This window comes from Mixophyes fleayi, chromosome 1 (genome assembly GCF_038048845.1).
Source record: "Mixophyes fleayi isolate aMixFle1 chromosome 1, aMixFle1.hap1, whole genome shotgun sequence".
In the NCBI taxonomy this organism is placed as follows: domain Eukaryota; kingdom Metazoa; phylum Chordata; class Amphibia; order Anura; family Limnodynastidae; genus Mixophyes; species Mixophyes fleayi.
In genome coordinates, this window is record NC_134402.1 from 271,316,025 (window position 1) to 271,329,054 (window position 13,030).

Consider the following 13,030-nt stretch of genomic DNA (forward strand, 5'->3'; position numbering starts at 1 on the left):
AATAGGTGTTTTAGTTTTGCATGTTATGTACTATTGTCTAATAGACACTCTTTTATATATTTTGAATTTTAATAAAATTGCTATTATCAGCGCTCCTCCATTTTATTATATATTCTATTTTTATAATTGTTCATATTGTTTATTGCAATAAAATATTGTATTCTGTTTTAAATTATAGTTTGGCATTTATTTTTCATTTAGAGAAGTGTTCTGATTCAATGTTCTTAAATATTTGTTTGCTTTGGTGATATTCTCTGGAGTTCAGTTTCTTCAGTTTTAGGAGCAGCATTTTGGTACGGTGGTAGTCACTAACACGACTACTACTACTACACCGACAAGGACTTACCCGACTTGATAAGGTTGAAGGTGCCAATGACATAGGATGGGAACAGCGAAGCTTTGAAAAGAGGACTTTGCAAAATCGCGATCAATACAGAAGCCGGCACACAGAAAGTCATGTGACTTTCTTGGACTGTACTATTATTAGGGGGGTTTAATGAGTAATGCAGGGAGCCGCACAATGTAAAACATTTTACAGCAACCCTTCTACTTGGTACATTTTCAAACTCCATGCATTACTCATTAAACACCCTTAATATTAGTACAGTCCAAGAAAGTCACATGACTTTCTGTGTGCTGGCTTCTGTATTGATCGTTGTTCTGCAAAGTCCTCTTTTCAACGCTTAGCTGTTTCCATCCTACCGTCATTGCCACCTTCTACCTTATCAAGTTGGAGTAAGTCCTTGTCGCTCTACTCAGAGTCGGGGACACGTACCCCACCCCTTCGGTAAACTTACTTTTTGTAAACATCAGCATTATATTATAGCACCTTATATGAGTTCATGTTGACCAAGTCTGTTTGATTGTGTTGGTGTTTGCATTAAATTATCTTATACTTATAAATTTTTGCCACCTACTCAAAAACTAAATCTGTACTTACTTACAGAAACAATTTTGTGAGACATGTATATGTTTGCACTGTACACTCCTAGGAATCTGTAAAAGATATGCCTAACAAGTATTGAAATTCATAGAGGTTTCCACATATTCCAGGCATGCTAAGAGACTTGTTCTATGTAATAGTTAATTTACTGTCTAAGCCTGTAATTGGTCATTGCATAATGCCAAAAGCATACAAAACAAACAACCCCCATCCTACAAAATTATGTTTGTAGAATGTAATATGTATGTAATGATTAACAGTTAAAAAAAATAATTATGGTTTGGACTTTTCCATTTGTGTTTTCTACAGATGTTGATGCTGGTGATGATGTCTTCCACTAGAAACTTGCAGACATCAGCAAAAAGTCTACCTGGCAGAGCTGGATTAAGGCTCAGGGGCCCTAGGGCACTTAAGCCGGGGGGGGGGGGGGGGGGGCGCTATGATGCTATATGGTTATCATTTTAGACAAATTTTAGCCAAATACACAGGCAATACTGTGTGCACTACTGTTAGAGGCACACAGCTTTGCCTTCACAAGCAGTGTGATGTAAAGCGGGACATACCTCCAACTGTCCTTGCAGTTGGACAAAATCCTGACTAAATGTGACAGTCACCCAAATTCGGGATTGCCCCACCAGATTCAGGACAGTTGGCAGATTGTCCTGCTCTCTCCTACCTGTTCTTCTCATATTCACCACCTGTGGCTGCTGGTGTCTTTAGTTGCTGCTTGTCTGGATCCTGGAATGTTGGGCGCCCTATTTGAAAAAAAAATATGTACATGTAATTTAGAAAACTCCAACCACCCCCAGCGTTAAATCAATAGCACCAACATTTAATAACGAGGCCCCAACATTAAAATATATTAAAGTATTCGCATTTGATAAATAGATCTTTTCTCTCCAACCAGCATTGACGTTAAATTAATAGCATACACACAGAAATATCTACACAATTTGGGCGCTAGATAAGACCTGAAAGTGTATACCAGCCGCACCATCAATAGGTTCCCAACCTATAGAAGATACTAAATAAACAAACAGAATATGGGTGCTCAGTATAACACTTAGTATAACACTTAGAACTATTTATTCAGCAGATATAAATACATAAAATACCATGAATATGGCCATAGACACCAGAGGACATACACAGCACCTTTCAGAAATACGAATAACATATAGAGGCATATTTAAGAAATCACGGTAGTGCACTATCGTGCACTTACCGTGGAAATCAGGTCCCGATGTGCCCTCCGCAAATTTATTTAAGGTGCATCGCAGCAGAAATCATGGATATTTGCACTCATGATAGTTTTTGCGAGCAGTCACCATTCAATAGTATGGTGACTGCTCTGGCCGCAATCTAATTTTTTTTCCGGGAACTTGTCATGTTAATGTACGCCGATCATGAACTTTATTGATGGATTTTTTCGTGGATTTATTTGTTATTTAGTATTCATTATGTTTTATTTAATGTTTTATAAAACTTGTTTTTATGAGAGTAATAAATATCGATATTATGTGCAAACAAAGACCGATACTAATAAGAAGAGATTGTAGGACACCTGCAATGAAAACCACAAAGCTAAATACACAGCCCTTTTAATGAGATTACTCTGTTTCAGCTAATCAGAGGTGACTAATGAGCTAATTGGATTCCTGCAGGACCGTGTATAAAAATCTCTGGCATAACACACACTGAATCAGCTTCTGATGAAACGGCGTCTATAGCCGAGAAACGCGTCAAGCATTGGCCAGATTACACACTATTAACTAATAGACCTATTTCACTCCACCCAGCCCCAGCATTAAATTAATATTACTTCCAATTAATAAATAAACCTATTTCCCTCTCTGCAATCAGCAATAAATGAATAACATTTACGTTTAATAAATATAACCATTTCCCACAAACATCCCCGGCATTAAATAATTCATTTTCACATTTAATAAATAGTCCTCCTTCTCCCCAAACTTATTCCCCACTAACAGTCCACCATTAAATTAATAGGTCACCTCTCGTTAGATTAAGAAAAACCCACTCCCCTCCCTCATTACAGTATGACAAATCCCCCCCCCCTCATTATGGTAAGACAAATCCCCCCTCCCCATATTGCAGTAAGACAAATCCCCCCTCCCCTCATTGCAGTAAGACAAATCCCCCCCCCCCATTAGATTTATACACATACCCCTCCTCTTACCTATCTGCATAAAAAAAAACGTCCCTCATTACTTTTAAAAATAACCCCTTCTTTCATTACTGTAAGACAAATCTCCCCTCCCCTCATTACAGTAAGACAAATCCCCCCCCATTAGATTCATACACATACCCCTCCTCTTCCCTATTTGCATAAAAAAAAAACTTCCCTCATTACTTTTAAAAATAACCCCTTCTTCCTTCACTACTGTAAGACAAATCCCCCCTCCCCTCATTACAGTAAGACAAATCACCTGACTTCATTATATTAATACAAATCCAGCACCCCTCTATTACATTAAGAAAATAACCCCTCTCCCCTTCTCTCACACTTACCTGCATTCAGCAGAGCTGTGTAGGAGACTCCTCTGTCTCTCTGGAAGCTGCACGCATGGGATGGCAACCGGTCATGTGACTTGTCAGAAGGAGGCCAGAGAGAAGGATCCCAGAGACACAGATGGAAGGCAGGGAGGGAGGACTGACACAGACACACACAAACATGTAGAGCAGGGACACAGACAAACACATACACACACACACACACACACACACACACACACACAAACACATGAAGAGCAGAGAGGAGACAGACACAAACACACATAAGGAAAGAGAGGGAGGGGGGACGGATCAGCTGCAGGTTTTTTTTTTTAAATTGCAAAAAACTCAAGCTGCCATCGGTCGGGGGACCCCTGAGGGAGGGGAGCCCGTGGCACATGCCCCCTGTGCCCCCCCCCCTTAATACGGCTCTGCCTGCAGGGCCTGGGAAAAGAAATTATAAGCCTACAGTTATACCTTGAATACATTCAGCCACACCTGTATTCTATTTGAGGATACAATATAATAAGTGTATTTAAACTTAATAAAATATATTGCTAATAAAAATGTAATTCCCTTTATTTATTTCTGTAATAAATTATAGTTTTTATTTTTTACATTATTATTTCAGTCGTACTTTAATATTAGAGTAGTTTAAGTAAGTAACACAATATTCATGATATTAATTCTACTATTGTAGTAATGTAATATTGAGAGAAAGACTTATTTAGGAGTCATGTAAAAGGGTTAAAATAAGTTAATTGGTTATAATGAGTACTGTCTGCATATGGACGAAAATATTCTACATTTGTGTGAGCTTATATTTAACATAAGTTGCGCTCATTTATGTACCTGAAGTTGTAGACTCTGCCTTTATCAAGAGATTGTCCAGGTAAGGGGTAATCACCCCCCTCCCCTCTATCTCAGAAGTATGGCATGGCTATAACGGCCATGATCTTTGTGCATACATGAGATGCTGTTGCCAGATAAAAAGTCAGAGCCCGAAACTGTTGTGAACAAACCACAAAATTGAGAAGACATTGGTGACACTCCCAGATTGGAACATGCAAATAGGCATCCTTGATGTCCGTGGATATCATGAACTTGTCCTGTTCCATGCTGTTGATTGCAGATTTCACCGATTCCAAATCTGCTCATCCAAACATAGCTGTTTATGACCTTGAGATTCAAAACAGTCTAAAAGGAATAAATTTAAACAATTTAAACCAAAAACATTTTTGAATAAAACACTTGTCACGGAGACTGAGTTTGGAATAGACCTCGAAGCCTCGCTCTAGATAGACTTACCCCAGAGAGGTGCGAGTCTAATGGTAGAGAGGTATTCACCAGGGTTCCCCGCAAGGGGATATGGACTAAACTGCTCTCTAGCCACAGGTTGCTGTCCTCTAAGGGGGATTAGAGCAGGGTGAGATGGAACTGTGGAGGGGAGCAGGCCTGCTGGAAGATAAATGCAGAGGTTCAGGTGAATGGCAGTGAACCGAAGTGTTGAGGTCTTTAGAAAGTGAATAGCTGAGAACAAGGCTGATTATGAGGCATGAGGTTCCTGCAACAATACCGCAGGCCTTGATTGTTTAACATGTAACACAGGATACCAAATGAGAAGTGGTGAACTGCAGAGAACTAATGCACTGAGATCCCTGGAAAGCGAATAGCTTGAGGATGGGATCGATGATGAGACACAAGGTTATTGCAATAATACCACAGATCTTGATCGTGGAACAGGTATCACAATATACCGATGTGCTGACAGGAGCCAGAGAGAACAGCGTCCTAACAGGTAAGGAGACCTGAAGATCTGGCACCTTATTAGAGAAGCAGGTGCATTAAATAGACAGAGCTGACAGGCAGTTAGCCAATCAAGAGAGTGCAGGAAGTTTTGAAATGAGCAGCATGCTCAGTTCAGACCAACAAGTGAATGCAGGGAATGAGAACCAAGGGAAACAGGTAAGAACAGTGACCAAAATGCAGGTTAGCTGGTGCAATGTGTGACAACCCTATTCTTCTGGAACTGAAGTGATTACACACACACACAGTAATTAACTCCTGACTGGCTTCTTACAAAGTCTGACCCAGTCCACTGGAAGACCAGTGCCGATAAAACATCTGGGTTGAACTCTGAGAACAATAATGCCGATACATAATGCCCCTCACCCAGGAATCTGAAGTGGAACTGAACCACTCATCCATGTAGAGAAGCAGATAGATCTTACCACAGTTGCTGCCAGGTGGACTGACTGCCCATAAAGCACACATGCTGTCTAAAGGCTTGGCTGCCAGTTTGTTTGCGGACAAATCCTGTTTTCATCTATGCACAAGGGGTAGAAGATAGACTTCTTGCCAGCTGAGCCTTTCCTTTACTGGGAGCACTAGGGAAACCCCATACTTTTGGTAAATTTACCAGCAGACAGTAACTCTTCTTAGCTATTGCCTGGCTGATTATTTTATTGAGTTCAGGTCTGAATAAGTATTCATGGGAAAAAGGCAATGGCTACAGAGTCTTTATAGACTCTGAATCCACCTCCCAAGCCTGGGGCCAGAGTGTTCAGCAAGCTGAGATTACCAAAGCTGAATTATAGTCCTAATAAGACACATACCCAGAGCTGTGATGCCCAGAAATTCAGATGCCTCTCTAATGTGTTCAACCAACATCACTAGTTCCAACCTGCCTCCTTGACTGCAAGCCCTCCAAGAGTTGCTCTTACATCTTTTCCACAGCCTTGTTAACCCAATCTCAAGTGGAAACAGGGTTCAGAGAGGGTCCTGCTTTTATAGATAGACCTAAGAATGGTATTTTCTTTTTTCTTATCCATGCTTTAGTTAAGTGCTGCAGCCCTCGGAATGAGAATAGTGGTAGTCTTAGACAGTCATTTTATAGGAGAATCCATCTTAGGTTGATTTTCCAATTGATCCATTTCCATTTTGGGCAAGGGATAAACACTTTGTAATGTACAAATTAAACTAAATGAAGGAAAAGAAAGCAACTGCTAATCTTCCACTTACCTGAATGTGTCATACTACCCACATGAAATCATTCCATTTTGCAAAGTATACGTTAAAACACAAAGAATCCCCCATATCTGATTCCTCCACTACCACACACTTATGAGGAGCACTGGCAATCAGACTGTCTCCAGGACAGAACCAAGGCAGAACTCTGATGTTTCCAGGACCTAGTGAATACAGTTATTGTCAGCACCGATAATTACTACTGCAATCTGTGTATCTAGCAAAATGAAAGCATGAGGAATTCGCTTATATTTTGATCAAAACATTTAGGTTTGCATGCCAGCATCAAGGGCCTCATTTTATGCAAGTATTATACTGATATATATGCTTCAAACACTTGACCTTTCCTCAATAGGTTATAGTGAGTTTAGTTAAGTTGCATCTCTTCATTGAAAATGCCTTTCTGGATTAATGGTTCACCTTCTTTTTTATGGTTTTCCCCTCTTCTCCTAGTCTCTCTTCTTCTCTTATATCCCTCTATTTTCTTCGAGGGGATGCTTTTCTTAGCTTTTCTTTTAGTGGGGAAAATTTGTATTTCTTTCTGGGAAGTGGGTTCTCCTCTAAGAAAACTTGTAGATATCATGGGGTCTTTGTTACATTTTCTGATAGTTCTAGGCAGTGGTGGGATTCAAATAAATTAACAACCGGTTCGCTGCCCTATTGACCATTTACAGTATACAAAAATATATACCGAAAGGTATTCTCATATTTCATGCATTTAATACTCAAATAAGAGCAATAAAAGAGATACACAAAACTAGATTGTTATAAGAAAGAGATTAAATTGTTAAAGAAAAAATATTAAAGAATACCTTGCCTGACAAAAATCTGTTATTTAATATTATATTCATAATATTCCACAGTAATGCCCCCAGTTCATATTATGCCACAGTAATGGCCCTCTTCATCACACTCTGCCATGCAGCCTTTCTTTTCCCCTTAAAATACTCTGCCATGCTGCCTTGCTTTGCTCCCCTTTCACACTCTGCTTCTCTTCTTGTCTTCTGTCTTCTTAACCTCTTGCTTGCCGCCAACTCCTCTCCGTGCCGCTCCTCACTGAATGTCGGGTGTGGCGTCATCATGTCACGTCCGACATTCAGTGCACACGGAGCAGAGAGGAGAATTTTTTTTTTCAAGGAGCCTGCTCCCCCCACCAACGCAATGGGTGGACTCAGTCTGTAGTCACCGGTTCGCCGAACCGCGCCTAAAATTAGGTATCGGTTCTGGTGAGAATTGGCTGAATCCCACCACTGGTCCTAGGTTGTTCTATTGATATGTCAAACCTTTGAAATTCATCTAAATAAATTTCAGTATTAAAATGTGTAAAATGTATATGATCTTTCTTTAGTCTCATTTCCCCTTCATTATATCCCTTCATTTTTAAGATAACAGTGACGGCAACAGGGGACACTAGGGACGATTGTTGCACTTCGAGCCTTCACCTGCAGTCCCCAGGTTCTTCCTGCATTATTGTCAGATTTGTTTATTAAACACTTGTTTACAATGTCTTTTAAAATGTTATTACAGATAGGCGTCTCCTTCTTTCATTAAATGAATTATTTTAACTTATTGCTGAGATTAAGGGTAATTTGAAGTCCTTTTGAAGGTTAGTGAGCAACACTATGTGTCGCGCAAAGTGTATCAGGTTGCTCATCACTGGTCTGTGAATATATTTAATTAAAATCGTTTCAATCAAATGTTTGCCCCTGTTTTTTTTTCAAATCTATGAAACCCTGGGGAATTAGACCTGATTTTCTTACAACTGACGTACTTTAATGCTGAGTCTTTTGTTCTCTAAATTGTCCGTGTTGTTTACTCTGCTTTTGAGAAAAGGCGGATCCTGCCTCCAGGCTCTATATAAAGTAAAGGGTAAGATCACATCTTGAACATGAAAGGTAGATCTTTCTTTAAAACAAAAAATCTTGCATATTTTCTTTTTTATAAAATTGATTCCATCTCCATTTTCTTTACCTTCTCTACGGTCCTTCTTTCTAAGGAAGAATAACTTTCAGAGTGCTGGTAGCTGGTAATTTATTTTCCAGTCTGAGTCAAATTTTCATTTTTTGTGTATTATTAATAACGCCATTAAACTGCAGATGTGGATGCCTTTTTTCCACTTCATAATACCTTTCATTAATATTTATGTCAAACTTATCTAAAAAAAGACTCAGAGACATTTTAAAGTGGCTAAATAGGTCACAGTATTAAAATGTGGTGACGGAGAAAGAGCACCGAGGGGCAGCTAACCAACTGATTACTCAAACCAAGGGTGGATGGCGAAGACAGCTCTGAATCCATTTACCACGCTAAATCTGGCATCAGATTGACTACACGCCCTCTAGACTCACAATGGCGTGCCTTCACTAAGCAGGTCAAGGGATCCTCCCCACTAAAGGACCAAAAGCCACCGTTACCTCGAAGGGGGCAGTGACCTGCGGCCAATCAGCGATGGCTCTGTATGTATCAGCCGCTGATCCGGTGCCTTCCTAGAACGCTTGTGTCCTTAAGGTAACGCCTCCCTAGTGAGGTGGACCCCATCTTTCTTTTAAAATTGAACCTGATCCACCGATATTAATGGGTGGTCAATTACGAAATCGTCCTGATGACACCTTTCACTGATCGGTTTAATTTCTTTACTAACTTGAACATAACTTTCTTTGTTCTCCAGGTGAGCCGGGAGACTAAAGCAGACATCCTATTATTGTGCTCGGCCATCTGGCTTTGATGGTCTGCAAGTCTTACCTAATGTGTATAATCAAAAATAGGGATGTTTCTTTTCCTAAATCGTTCCCACCCAAGTGTATTAGTAGCATGTCAGGCAGATCATATTGCTCAATATGGAGAAGATTATGCCAGTAGAGGCCCCTTTTACCTATTCAATGAATCTCGACCAGGTTCAAAAAGGCGGAATGTGCTTGAGCCATCTCCTCGAGTATGGCCACCCACAAAACACGTAAGAGTGGTCTATTGTCCAGATGCATTTGGTTTGCTTCTCGGAACCTGTGGACAAATATTATAATTCATTAGGGAACTTAAGCAAGATATTTCTTACTGAAGTCTCCTGGACAAAACCATGTTGCAATGCAAGGGGTGAAAACTAGTTTTCTAATTTGCACATAAGTTAAATACTGTCTGCTTATTCATGTAGCACACAAATATCAACTTTAAATTTCAGTGTCCAAATAAGCTATCAAGTATTTGTGTGCTACATGAAAAAATAGCCAGTATTTAACTTATGTGCAAAATTGAAAACTAATTTTCAACCCTTTCATTTCAACATGGTTTTGTCCAGGAGACTCAAGTAAGAAATTTCTTGCCTAAGTTCCTTAATGAATAAGACTCATCATAAGCATGACCAGTACAAGTTTGCTGAGTGCAACCTGTGGGAGGGGGTAACGGTCACCCACATGAAGGTAAAAAACTTAAAAAAACCCTGGAGGCTCAACACTAATCAGGCCTTGATCCCGGGAAAAAAACGGGAAAAATCCCTTCACGCCTTTGCGTTAAAGTAACAAACGGCAGCACCATGGGTAGCCATGGGGGAAAGGGGTATATAGGGAGGGGTTGGGGGAGAGGGAAATAGAGAGAAAGGGAGAAGAGACAAGAAACAGCAATGCATTCAAACATCAGGCCTAATGTATTTCTTGCATGCTGCTGATTTCCATCTACCGAGTGTTATAATGGTGGCCACAGATGAGCCTGATAAAGCCTGGACGTAACTGCTCCAATACTAAAGAAGTTAGTGCTGTATTGGGAAGGGTCTAAACACAGAACACCTAAGGCTCTTTTGAAAAGTGCGTAAAACTGAAACCTTGTGATTGGTGAACCATTTAAATAAACTAAAAATAAGGGACAATTAGGAGGCTTTAACCTGTTGAACTGCTTGGTTATTGTAACAGGGTAGATCTCATGCTTTATGTGTGGTTGTAGGTGGATCCAGCAGCCTCTACCTTACTTGGTCCATTTTAGAGTTGCTAATTTTGCATGTCAGTTGATTATACTGTATTAAGATGTGCTTAGCTAGTAAACCTGAAGACGTGTTGAATTTGGATTGCTCAACTGGTTCGGAGATGCTAAAGGCACCAAGAAAGGTGAGAGCAAAAGCTGTGCTGAACAACAGGAGGTCGTAAATATACTGATTGCAAGGTCTGAACTAATTGTTACAAAAGTTAAACATTTACGGGTCACCTGGCATCCTCTGGTACTGGTCTATCCCATGCCCAACCTTTTAGAGCCTTGGCTATTATGAAGGTCTTTGTCAGGTCTGTGATGCCATTGAGGCCTACCATAAATGATATGCCTGCGAGGGTGACAGCCAAAGCAGTCTTGAATGCCCCCTCCCTCATATCTCTCCCACATGAATGCCATGATAGCATTGCTCTGACCTGACTCAGGAGCTCAGGAAATGTGATCACTGTTGCCATGACGCCTGATAAGCTCGTCTAGTGTACTGGGCCAGTGCTCATTCTGCAAGTCCCATTATGCCGGCTTGATGATCTTCCAAACACAAGAGGGACAAGGGATGCCTATGGAGTTAGTATTAGTTGCTAACGCCCTAAAGCAACGCCATTGAAAGCACAATAAGGCATCTGCAATTCTGTTCTTTGTCCCTGGGATATGTCATGTATTGAATAAAATGTCCTGTTATAAACAGCGTAGTATGAAATGTCACGATTTGTTGATCGACTGAGCATCGCCCAGAACACAATGTCACACCAGAACACAATGTGCTTGCCACTTAAGCTCGAGCTCCATATCTTGATTATTACTACAATAGGGAAGAACTCCAGTCCCTACAGGTTAGACACTGATGCCACAACACTGGCCAGTGTGCGGCGCACCATTCGCCATTCATATAGGCATCAAAGCCATGGGTCCCTGAAGCATCGGTGTTTAAAACTAACTGATTGTTATCACAAATATTTCTAGATTCTGCAATTTCTTCAATGCTACACAGTAATTAAAAGACTGTAAAAAGATTTTATACAATATAAGATTACAGTCTTCTAGTGATCACAGTATAGTACAAAGTGTCAGCACAGTCAGTTCTGGGGAAAGAAGATCCAATGTACAGCATTCATAGACCCATACAGTCTGCACCTTCTTTTCGTAACCCCATTTCAGCAATGTGAACATCAATTTCGCTCTATCTGAGGTTCTTGGTAATCACTTTTGTCTGGGGCATAGTTAATATCAACAACCCTGTATCATTAAGAGTAGACTCTGATAGTGGCAGGCAAAAGCTCATTTGTATGTTACTTGTTTTATCAGTTGATCTAATATATTTATACACACACACACACATATATATATATATATATATATATATATATATATATATTAGAGATGAGCGGGCTCGAATATCTGAAATCCGAGCCCACCCGAACGTTGCCGATCCGAGCCGGATCCGAGACAGATCCGGGTATTCCCGCCAATTGCAAAACTGAAACCGAGGCTCTGAGTCATAATCCCGCTGTCGGATCTCGCGATACTCGGATCCTATAAATTCCCCGCTAGTCGCTGCCATCTTCACTCGGGCATTGATCAGGGTAGAGGGAGGTTGTGTTAGGTGGTCCTCTGTCCTGCTATATATCGTGCTGTGCTGTGCTGTTCAGTTCAGTTCTGTGCTGTGCTGTGCTGTGTTCTGCTCAGTCCAGTGGTGCTGTGTCCTGTGCTCTGTCCTTCTGAGTTCAGTGGTGCTGCTGGGTCCTGTGCTGTGTCCTGTTCAGTCCAGTGGTGCTGTGTCCTGTGCTATGTCCTTCTGAGTTCAGTGGTGCTGCTGGGTCCTGTGCTGTGTCCTGTTCAGTCCAGTGGTGCTGTGTCCTGTGCTCTGTTCTTCTAAGGGCATTGTTATTTCCCCATTATTCCCAAATTATAAAAAATTTCAAAAAAAGTTATAAAAAAAATAAAAAAATATCCCAAAACAATCCTGCAGTATAAGTCCATTGGTACTGCTATATTACAAAGTTCACTGATTCTGCAGTATAAGTCCAGTGGTACTGCTATATTACAAAGTTCACTGATTCTGCAGTATAAGTCCAGTGGTACTGCTATATTACAAAGTTCACTGATTCAGCAGTATAAGTCCAGTGGTACTGATATATTACAAAGTTCACTGATTCAGCAGTATAAGTCCAGTGGTACTGCTATATTACAAAGTTCACTGATTCAGCAGTATAAGTCCAGTGGTACTGCTATTACAAAGTTCACTGATTCATCAGTATAAGTCCAGTGGTACTGATATATTACAAAGTTCACTGTTTCAGCAGTATAAGTCCAGTGGTACTGCTATATTACAAAGTTCACTGATTCAGCAGTATAAGTCCAGTGGTACTGCTATTACAAAGTTCACTGATTCAGCAGTATAAGTCCAGTGGTACTCTCCTGTGCCGCATATCATTTTTAAAGGTTTTTTCGAGAGTGTGTGTCTTAGGGGTACGCTCTCTTGTGCTACATATAATGTAAAACAAAAATTTGGAGGATAAAGTAGGGAAAGATCAAGACCCACTCCCTCCTAATGCTGAAGCTGCTGCCACAAGTCATGAC